The sequence below is a fragment of the Dama dama genome, chromosome 4 (assembly GCF_033118175.1).
Source record: "Dama dama isolate Ldn47 chromosome 4, ASM3311817v1, whole genome shotgun sequence".
Classification (NCBI taxonomy): domain Eukaryota; kingdom Metazoa; phylum Chordata; class Mammalia; order Artiodactyla; family Cervidae; genus Dama; species Dama dama.
Window position 1 is genome coordinate 53,470,541 of NC_083684.1, and position 11,839 is coordinate 53,482,379.

The 11,839-nt window shown below is 46.9% G+C and overlaps 1 pseudogene; it reads right to left on the minus strand.

Moving 5' to 3' along the window:
* Window positions 1–4,544: 4,544 nt before the first annotated feature.
* LOC133055082 (F-box only protein 27-like) lies at window positions 4,545–9,862 on the minus strand (annotated as a pseudogene).
* Window positions 9,863–11,839: the final 1,977 nt, after the last annotated feature.

An 11,839-nucleotide genomic window follows, 5' to 3' on the forward strand; every position in this document is an offset into this window, starting at 1 on the left:
AAGAGCAGAAGGAACACCTGGCTCTAACAGTTAACTCCTAACTAATCCCATTTCATCTCTACTCCCACCCACTTGCTCCCCCAGGCAATTTGAAGCAAATCTTAGAAATCACACCCTTCTGCCCATAGCAGTACATTATTTTTTGATGTAATGTTTAAACTGTGGGACTGTGTTTGATAATGAGATTATGAAAATCGATTAGGACCCAATCATGAGTTTGGGCTTCCCAGGTGGCGCGAGTGGTAAAGAACCCACCTACCAATGTAGGAGAGTTGTGGGTTCAATCCCTGGGTCGGGAAGATCCCCTGGAGGAGGGCACAGCAACTCATTCCAGTATTCTTGCCTGGAGAATCCCATGGACAGAGGAGCCTGGCGGGCTACTATCCAGAGGGTCGAAAAGTGTTGGACACGGCTGAAGCGACTTAGCACGCATGCACACATGAGTTCAAAAAGCAGTTTAAAAAACAGTCTAAAAGCTTCAAGTAGCATAAAAGGGCAGAAACTGATAAGTCTGTTTCCATTCTTCAGTTTCTTCTTCAGACACCGTCTCTGTTAATTCCTGGAATTACACTCCATGATGTACTGCAGTTAAAAAGAAAAAAATAATTGGATTCCAGGGGCCTGCTGCCTGGAAGGTAATGATTAGAGCATAATAGCTCCCAGGAGAGGAGGGTGTACAAAGCACCCCAAGGACCTTTGGGGGAAATTATGGGTGCATTTTGGTATCACAATACAGGACAGTACCCCTTAAGGGAGAACCGTCCTGGATTCCTCCTCCTTTTAGTCAATGTCCTGGGTGTTTTCCTGCAGGAAGAAAGCCTGTTAAGCTGAGCCTAGAACCTAATTCCAGTTTGTCTGTAAACGTAGAGAGTGTAAATAGACCCTGAAAGGTCCAGGAGTTCAACTACTGGGTCAATTGGAAGAATGTTCTTGGCATTGTTGGCACTTTACTAGTCATTATGCTCCAATTCAGAAAAGGGCAAAGTCTCTTCGTCTAGGCAGTGCCAGCTGTGGGTGTCATGAAGCCTTGCCTGCCCTGCGGGCTCAGTGGCTTCAGTCATGTCCAACTCTCTGGGACCCTGTGGACTGTATCTCTCCAGGCTCCTCTGTCCGTGGGATTCTTGCCAGATTCTCCAGGCAAGAACACTGGAGTAGGTTGCCATTTCTTCCTGCAGGGGGTCTTCCTCACCCAGGGATCAAACCCATGTCTTTTACATCTCCTGCATTGGCAGGCAGGTTCTTTACCACTAGCGCCACTTGGCAAGTGCAGGTTATGGAGCCCACTCCAGTATTCTTGCCTGGAGAATCCCCATGGACAGAGGAGCCTGGTGGGCTATAGTCCATGGGGTTGCAAAGAGTCGGACTAGACTGAGCAACTGAGCACACCCACACAAGAAGTCTGTACACCCTGGGGATTTTTCACATACCCTGGGGAGGTTTTAAAATCTGACTCTGAATGAGGTCTGCATTTGTAACAAATTCCCAAGGGGTGCTGATGGCTGTCCTCCGTGGACTGCACTTTGAGTAGCTGAATCTTACTGGAATCAAGTTCAGGTATTCTTTTACTCATGAATTTCTCTCCTTTTATTTCAACTTTCCACTATACATACAGACTTTGGGACATTTTATTAACATTTAAAGAATTCTCACTGGAGGTAGGTTTCATTATCTAGGTATTTCATTTCTTTTTTTAAAAAAATTATTTATTTCTATTGCTCTGGGTCTTCATTATTGTACTCTGGCTTTCTCCAGTTGTGGCAAGCTGGGGCTACTCTTCACTGTGGTGCTTGGGCTTCTCATTGCAGTGGCTTCTCTTGTCGAGGAGCATGGGCTCTAGGCACACAGGCTTCAGTAATTGCAGGACGTGGGCTCAGTAGTGGTCCACGGGCTTAGTTACTCAGCGGCATGTGGAATCTTCTCAGGCCAGGGATCGAACTCATGACCCCTACACTGGCAGGTGGATTCTTATCCACGGTGCCACCAGCGAAGTCCATAAGTATTTCCTCTCAAGGTGGTCAAGGCTGCATGAGAAACTATTTGCCATAAATGCAGGGAGGTTGTGGTGGGCTCTGACCCAGTGAAGCCACAAGGATGGGCAGGGAAGTGTTGAGTAGGGACCGAGGTGCATCTCTGGAGGTGTGCTTGGGAAGTGGGAGGTGGGGACCTGCCAGTCTGGTTTGCAGAAGTAGAAAATTCCCGAACCTTGGAGGAGCACCAGCAGGCATGCTACATGAATATAATGAAGGCGTTAAAACCTCAGTCAACTTGGCTTCCCTGGCCCTGGTTCTCCTATCCTGTTGACAGGAATAGAGTGGTGAGCTGGGGTTAGGATTCCGAGCTCTCAGTGCGGTGGGCCCAGATCCCTGGTTGGGGAACTAAGATCCCACAAGCCTCACTGTGCAAAAAAAAAAAAAAGATCAAAGCACCAACCTATCTGGAGAGGACAGGTGCACCTTGGTGGTTTTGAAAAGAAAGAGCTGGGTTGATCCCAGGGAAGAAACTGGACTGGGAATGGGCCCTTGGTGTGGATAAAGGGTTCCAGGGATCCTAGGAGGAAGGGGGTAAGTGGTTAACAAAATCTCCTCTCTCCTGAGAGTGGGAGGGATTAGAAAAGAGCCCCACTTCCTAGAGGTGGGGTTGAGTGGGGCAGCCCTGGGTGTTGGGTTCAAGCCCTTTCCCCAAGGTGGTTCAGCCCTGACGTGCCCATGTCTCCTGGAGTAGTGGTCTGGGGGATGTGGGTTTGGAGATGGGATTTCTGGTAAAGGCTTCTCAGCTCCCCATCCAACCCAGAATTGGGAGCGGGGGTGGTTAAGAGGAGAAAAGGGCCATAAAATCCATATAACTTCTTCTGTCTCAAGAAGTAATTCCTTCCACTGAAGCCACGCTTGGAAATGAAGTAATCAAAGTCTTAAGAAAATTTCAGGCTAGAGGCAATTTTCTATGCTTTACAATCAAATAAGAGGCTTTAAAGATCAAAGCACCGGGAATTCCCTGGCGGTCCGGGGGTTAGGATTCCGAGCTCTCAGTGCGGCGGACCTGGATCTCTGGTTGGGGAACTAAGATCCCACAAGCCTCACTGTGCAGCCAAAAAAAAAAAAAAATCAAAGCACCAACCTATCTGGAGAAGACACGTGCACCTTGGGGTTTTTGAAAGAAAGAGCTGGTGGGGCAAGGAGTGGGACAGTAGGGTCTGGAGGGAGAGCTCTGGTATGGAAGGTCTGCAGAGGGGGAGGAGAAGGGGGAGGAGGGCTCCAGCCTGAGGGGAGATGGGCCTGGGGGGTCTGGAGGGGCTCCCTGCTTCCAGAAGAATCCACTACTTGCTTCTCATCAAACTGGCTAGCTGGAATATCCAAAATCGCAGACTATGTGAACATTCCTAATAAGGGTTCAGCCAAAGTTGCCTGCATCTCTGGTGTACCCTATCCGGTCGTATTACTCCATGCTGGCAACTTCTCATTTAGAAAATATCAGTAATGGGTGATCTCATGTATTTTAAAAGACATTAATAATTCCTTATGTGGGGGACTTCCCTGCTGGTACAGTGCAATACAGGGGATGTGGGTTCGATCCCTGGTCTGGAAACTAAGACCCCACATGTCTGGGAACAACTAAGCCCATGTGCCTCAGCTACTGAGCCAGAGGGCTCTCGAGCCTGCAGGACACAACTAGAGAGTCTGTGTGCAGACAAAATTAAATACATAAATAAATCTTAAAAAAAACTGCATCATGAGGAAATAGTTTTTTTGTTTTTTTTTTAAACAAACCTATGTTCAGAAGTGAAATAGACTCTGTGATTTAAAAACTCCCTACAGGGGCTTCCCTGGAAGTCCAGTGGTTAAGATTCTGCCTGTCAATGTAGGAGACTCGGGTTCAATCACTGGTCCGGGAAGATACCACAGGCCGTGGAGTAACCAAGCCCATGCACCACAACTATGGAGTCCACAAGCATAAATAAATAAATCTTAAAAAAATTAAAACTCCTTACAAAGAAAAATCCAGCACCACTGGGAAATTCTAGCAGACATTCAAAGTGGAACTTTGATCCCTCTCAAACTCTTCCAAAAGATTGACGTGGAGGGACCACTCCCAAAGTCAATCTCACAACTGTCCTTTGCTTGACCTACACAATAATAATAATAATAATAGTAATAACAATAATGAAGTGATCAGATGGAAAACTCATTTAACCTCTTACTGGATCTTAAGCGGTGGGTACTATGGCTCCTCCCATTTACAAAAGAGTAAACGGAGGCTCAGGCTTCCTTACTGGCTCAGTGGTAAAGAATCCACCTGCCAATGCAGGAGACGTAGGTTCGATCCCTGGGTCAGGAAGATCTCCTGGAAGAAATGGCATCCCAAGCCAGTATTCTTGCCTGGGAAATCCCATGGACAGAGGAGCCTGGCGGGCTACAGTCCATGGGTTTGTAAAGAGTCGGATATGACTGAAGCCACTTAGCACGCATGCACGTTCAGAAGAGGTACATCCAGGTGCCAACACTGCAGCGCTGCTGGGAAGGGTCCCAGGTCCCAGGTCTGTCTCAGACTCACTCCTGAAATGTACTCACTCCTGAGGGCAGAAAGGATGCACAGCCGGATCCTCAGGGGAAAACACTCAGGCAGAGACTGGGAGAATCCATGTGCCTCTTTTCTCTGTCCTCCCCCTTCCCTTGGGGGGGGGGTTCATGCAGAGTGAACTCCTTCCGCAGCAACAAAAATGCAGTCACACATGAGTGATGTCCTGGGAAGCTCATGAGAGACCCAGCACCCTGGGGTGTCACTGGGACCTGGACATGGAAGACCCTCTTTCTGGGATGTAACAGAATTATGGACTCCCCAAATGAAAGCAGGGGTCAAGCAGAAACCATCTTGGTTGCACAGTAAGTATAATGAGCTGTCTTATCAGTTAGGAAACATTGGGAACACTTCCAAAATTCAAGTTTCCAGCTGCCAGCCAGGGCTCACCTTGCAAACACGTATTTCCAAGAAGAGAGAAAAGCTATGTTAAGCCTTTCTGTTATTTATTCAACATGAGCTTCATTATTCCAATGGTTTTATTGTAGTTATGTAGAAGTATGTCCGTATTTGCAGAAAATAGACACAAAAAGATTTTGTAGTGATGTTGGTGGTACATCAAGTTGGAAATTTACTAAATGTTTCATAGGGAAAAAATGTTTATGTGCAGAAAAAATGTTTATGTGCCATAACTACAATACCTCTTTAAGTTTGAGATTTTGTCAAAATAAAAATATATTTTAAATATATTTATATATAAGAGGAGAGAACTGATAGTGGTGTGGATTGAAGACTGGCCATAAGCTGATACACGTTTCTGGCTAATAGATATATGGAAGTTATAATACTCTTCTCTCTACATTTGCTTATAACTTAGAATTCTCTATAACAAAGCAAAAAATTGAGTCAGCAAAGATGTCTTCTAGGACTTCCCTGGTGGTACAGTGGATAAGAATCCGCCTACCAATGCATGGATTCGATCCCTGGTTTGGGAAGATTTCACACGACACAGAGCTACTGAAGCCTGCTCACCTAGAGCCCCAACAAGAGAAGCCACCTCAGTGAGAAGCCCACGCACCACAATGAAGGGTAGACTCAGATTGCTCCAACTGGAGAAAGCCTGAGTGCAACAAGGAAGACCCAGTGCAACCAACTCACTTAGGAAAAAAAAAAAAAAGATGTCTTCTAAATGTGGTTATATCTGGGGAATGCTCTTGCAGTCCAGTGGTTAAGATTCTGCACTTTCACTTCTGAGGGCATGGGTTCAATACCTGGTCAAGGAACTAAGATCCAGGCAAGCAGCGCAGCTCAGGCAAATTTAAAAAACAATAAGTAAGTAAATAAGCATAGGTATTTCTGGAAAGGAAGAGAAATTGCATTTGGGGGATGCTTTATATTTGTCTATAACATTATATTGCTAGACACACATGTAGAAAGTGAGAAATTCAGATAAGCAAAATCAGTAAGTACAAAACTCACCTCTATTCACTGTTCACCACTGCAGTAAACCCTGTAACACTTTAGTTTATATTCTTATTCCATATACACATATCCAGAAGATAATCTAGAATACAAACACAAGGCTATGTAAATATACATTAATTTATCTTAGCACATATGGATATGTCCATATATGCACTTATGTTCTACATAACATGTAAGAGTATATATGCTCTACTATACCACGTCACTGCAGTTGTGTCCGACTCTAACACTGGCCTGGGTTGCCATGCCCTCCTCTAGGGGCTCTTCCCAACCCAGGGATGGAACCTGGGTCTCCTGCACTGGTAGGTGGATTCTTTACCACTAGTGCCACTAAGGAAGCCTGAGTCTCGGTTTAATCTTTAAAGATCCCTCAAGCCATCTTTCTTTTTATTCATCCAACCAGTCAGCCATCTCTTTACTCACTTCTATATTCAGCTATTCTTCTCTCCAACAATTCACACACTTGTCCATTCACTTATATGTCAGCAATTTTGGAAAACTCAGCAGTGGCCACAGGACTGGAAAAGTTCAGTTTTCATTCCAATCCAAAAGAAAGGCAATGCCAAAGAATGCTCAAGCTTCTGTACAATTGTACTCATGCTAGTAAAGTAATGCTCAAAATTCTCCAAGCCAGGCTTCAGCAATACATGAACCATGAACTTCCAGATGTTCAAGCTGGTTTTAGAAAAAGCAGAGGAACAAGAGATCAAATTGCCAACATCCACTGGATCATCGAAAAAACAAGAGAGTTCCAGAAAAAATCTATTTCTGCTTTATTGACTATGCCAAAGCCTTTGACTGTGTGGATCACAATAAACTGTGGAAAATTCTGAAAGAGATGGGAATACCAGACCACCTTATCTGCCTCTTGAGAAACCTGTATGCAGGTCAGGAAGCAATAGTTAGAACTGGACATGGAACAACAGACTGGTTCCAAATAGGAAAAGAAGTTCGTCAAGGAGGTATATTATCACCCTGCTTATTTAACTTATATGCAGAGTACCTCATGAGAAACGCTGGGCTGGAGGAAGCACAAGCTGGAATCAAGATTGCCAGGAGAAATATCAATAACCTCAGATATGCAGATGGCACCAGCCTTATGGCAGAAAATGAAGAACTAAAGAGCCTCTTGATGAAAGTGAAAGAGGAGAGTGAAAAAGTTAGCTTAAAGCTCAACATTCAGAAAACTAAGATCATGGCATCTGGCCCCATCACTTCATGGCAAATAGATGGGGAAATAGTGAAAACAGTGGCTGACTTAATTTTTCTGGGCTCCAAAATCACTGCAGATGGTGACTGCAGCCATGAAATTAAAAGACTCTTACTCCTTGGAAGGAAAGTTATGACCAATCTAGACAGCATATTACAAAGCAGAGACATTACTTTGTCAACAGAGGTCCGTCTAGTCAAGGCTATGGTTTTTCCAATAGTCACGTATGGATGTGAGAGTTGAACTATAAAGAAAGCTGAGTGCCGAAGAATTGATGCTTTGGAACTGTGGTGTTGGAGAAGACACTCGAGAGTCCCTTGGACTGCAAGGAGATCCAACCAGTCCATCCTAAAGGAGATCAGTCCTGGGTGTTCATTGGAAGGACTGATGGTGAAGCTGAAACTCCAATACTTTGGCCACCTGATGCAAAGAGCTGACTCATTTGAAAAGGCCCTGATGCCTGGAAAGATTGAAGGTGGGAGGAGAAGGGGATAACAGAGGATGAGATGGTTGGATGGCATCACCGACTCAATGGCCATGAGTTTGGGTGGACTCCGGGAGTTGGTGATAGACAGGGAGGCCTGGCGTGCTGTGGTTCATGGGGTCGCAAAGAGTCGGACACGGCTGAGTGACTGAACTGAACTAAACAGTGGTAATGATTTAAGGTATAATTTTCTTAGTGTTTTAAAAGCATCCAGGAGAATCTAAATAAACAGATGAAGAGATACCCAGCAACATTCAAAGAAAACAACGTCTAATGTCCATCAGTGGTAAATGGATACATTATGGTATATTCAATGAGATATTATACAGTCATGAATGTAAACTAACTGTAGTTATAGACAATTATGGATGAATTTACAAATATTGAAAGAAGAATTACATTATTGAAAGAAGCCAGATCCACACTATGTATGACACCATATATACATTAATACATTAATATATTTATTAATATATATGTATATATATAGTATCACAATGGATAAAACTGATCTATGGTAACAGAATTCAGGATGGCGCTACCTTTGGGTTGGAAGTGTTGGGAATGGGGCTTGAGGGGTGCTGAGGGTGGTATTTGCTGGCAACTTTCTGTTCTTTTTTTTTTAACATTCTGTTCTTGACTTAAGTGAATGTGTTGAATCTGTGTTGAATCCAGCCAGGCATTTTCCAATCCAGTTTCCTTTTGGGGTTAAGGGAGGATTCAGAGAGTGAACTCTGCTAAGTACTAAGGCTATGAGAGTGGTAAAGTCATTAGTATTCCTTCATCTTAAGAGGTTGTTGTTTAGTCACTGAAGTTGTGTCCAATTCTTTTTCGACCCTATGGTCTGTAGCCCCCCAGGGTCTTCTGTCCACGGGATTTCCCAGGCAAGAATACCGGATTGGGGTGTCATTTTCTTCTCCACATGGGCTTCCCAGGTGGCTCAGATGGTAAAGAATCTGATGGCAATGCAGGAGACCCAGGTTCATTCCCTGGGGCAGGAAGATCCCCTGGAGAAAGGCATGGCAACCCATTCCCATATTCTTGCCTGGAGAACTGCATGGACAGGCTGCAGTCCATGGTGTCACACAGAGTCTGACACAACTGAGCAACTGACACTTTACTTTTCCTTCTCCAGGGGATCTTCCTGACTCAGGGATCCAACCCAGTTCTCCTGCATTGCAGGCAGATTCTTTACCACGGAGCCACCTCGGAAGCCCAAGGGGTTGTTAGAAGGCCTAAATGACATCACTCATGTCAAGGTCAGCACTTAGCTAAAGGCTGTTTTTATAATCATGCTCACCGGGCAGAGACAGAAATTTCAGTCTTTCCACTATCCAGGAGTTCTGGCCACAGGCCCTCTTCCTCTAGGTCCAATACTTCCTTCTTTAGAAACCATCTAAGAAAGAAGGCGAAAAGTCAAGAGCAGGCAAGTTCTCGCCACCGCCCTAGTCCTTGGGGAATAGGGAGGGACATTTACTTGTTACCAGTACTATGGCAGAATGGAGAAAAGACTTCAGGAATGCCTCTATAGCTTCCCTCCATCATGCAGTGCATCACTAAGCTATGTTTTTTGGAAAGTGAAAGTGAAGTCGCTCAGTCGTGTCCGACTCTTTGCGACCCTGTGGAAGGTAGCCTACCAGGCTCTGCCGTCCATGGGATTTTCCAGGCAAGAATACTGGAGTGGGCTGCCCGAAGCCACTTGTTAAGTAAAAAAGACTTGTGCCCAGGTTTGTCGTCCACCTGTGAGTTCAGTTAAAGTCCCATGGGGCTCCCCTGTGGTCCCCTGCCACGCCCCCACCAAATACAAGGCTGCCGCATCCACCCTCCCACTCCCACGAGGACCCCTTTCCTGGGCTCCCCACCTAGGCCATGAGGGTTCCGGAGAAGGTTGCATCCTATGGGTCTGCGCTCGCAGAAGCGGCCAAGGATGCAGGGCCCAGGGTCGCCAGCAGGGGGCAGGCAGGTGCGGATGACGGGCCACAGGTCCCAGCCGTCCACCAGGTCTGCCAGTGGCGGCACACCGGGTGGCAGTGCCCGAGCAGCGTGCTTGGGGGCAGGTAGCTCAGCATCTCCCGGAGCAGCTCGTTTGGTAGTTGGTTCAGGTCCAGCACCTCCTCGGGTTCTGGGTCCGGAGTGGCGACACTGGCGGGCAGGCCCCCGAAGGCCCACATGCCGTCCTCGCCAGGCCAGGCTGCCGCTGCTGGAGATCCAGTGCCAAGACGTCAGAGTATCCATGACCTCCAGCCTCCACCAGTTCCGCCCCTGCCAGCCACACCCCAAGACTGTCACACACCCCCCCCCCCCCCCACAACCCCGTCAGCTGCCTCGCAGCCCTATCCTCAAGTCCCCAGACTCGAAGGCGTCCTGCCAGACTCCCATCCCCTCCACTCTCCCCTACTTGCACCACAGCCCCAGGCAGCCAGCCCCCTCCGGGCCGCGCAGAGCCCCGGCTGAGTCCTACCCTGCATCTTCGCATGCTGCTCCTCCCCAGCAGGCCATCACTTGCCCTGATTGCCTCCTCCGCCTTTTTCATACTCCTGCCCTCCCTTCTTAAAACCCAGAACCACCCACCAGCCCTCATTTGCTCTTTGTGACTCTGTGGTCTTGCCCGCCTCTCCCTCCTCACTGTCCCGCCCCCTCCTCCCTGCTGCTTCGACCCCAACTGACGAGCCAGCTCCTCCCATCCACGCCTCCGGTATTCTCCAGACACCCTCTCCTTTCTGCTGTGTTCAGATTGTGAATTAATCATCAAACAGAATCCGCAGAAGAGGAAGGGGGTAGGGTCACCAAGATCCAGAGTCTGTCTCTTCGTCCCCACCACTGGTCCCTTGGAGAGTCCCTAACCAGGCTCTGAGTAAGGACCTTGGTGTTGAACACCTGCGGTTACTTAGTCAGGTATCCAGGCAGGAGGGCTTATATTCTTTAGTTCCGGGAAGAATTCCCATCACATTTAAGGATCCAGCATCATCACTAACTTGGAGATCCTTGCACAGGAGAAAACAGGTTCCAGAAGGAGCCAAATGCATTTCCGTTTGACTCCCTAAATGAGTGCTGCAACCAGTCATAATCCAGCCAAACTTCGTGGAAACTTTTACTACTGGTCAGATTAGCAGCCTCTGAAGCAGATATGACTATATCCCCATTTCACAGCTGAGAACACTGAGACCAAGGGACCTGCCCAAGGTCACACAGCTAGTAGGTGAGAGAGCTGGGATCTGAACCCAGCCAGGTTCATGGTCATGGTCATTGGTGGTCTGCTGCCTGACTCATCCACTACAGCTTTCTGATTCCCAACCACTACATCTGAGAAGCATGTTCAGTAAATCGATGAGATGCACCCAAAACTGCAACACCTGCAGCCAGCATTGGTCAACATATCTGTTTGTCACTCAGTCATGTCCAACTCTTTGGGACCCCTTGGAGAGTTCCCCTCTGCCCATGGAATTCTCTAGGCAAGAATACTAGATTGGGTTGCCATTGGTCAACAGGAGGGGTCCAATTGTTCTCCACGACAATGCCCAACCCCATGTCGCACAACCAACGCTTCAGAAGCTGAAAGAATTGGGCTAGGAAGTTTTGCCTCATCCTCCATATTCACCTGAACTCTTGCCAACCAACTATCACTTCTTCAAGCATCTCAACAACCTTTTGTAGGGAAAATGTTTCCACAACCAGCAGGAGGCAGAGAATGCTTTCCAAGAGTTCCTCGAATCCTGAGGCACGGAGTTTTAAGCTACAGGAATAAGCAAATTTATTTCTCGTTGGCAAAACTGTGTTGATTGTCATGGTCAAGATGTGTTTGAGCTTAGTTATAATGACTGAAAATTAATGGTCAGAAACTGCCATTACATTTGCACCAACCTAATAGTTAACTACAGAGGATGACAGAGGATGAGATGGTTGGATGGCAGCACCGACTCAGTGGACATGAGTCTGAGCAGGCTCCGGGAGATGGTGAAGGACAAGGAAGCCTGGCATGCAGTCCATGAGGTCGCTAAGCACCACTGAAATGCTGAAGAGCAAATAGTTAACAAAATCTCCTCTCTCAGATGGGTGGGAGGGATTAGAAAAGAGCACAGCTCCTTAAGTGTAAGATTAAGTGGGGCAGCCCTGGGTGTGGATAAGCCAGCTCCTTCCCTAAGGCTATT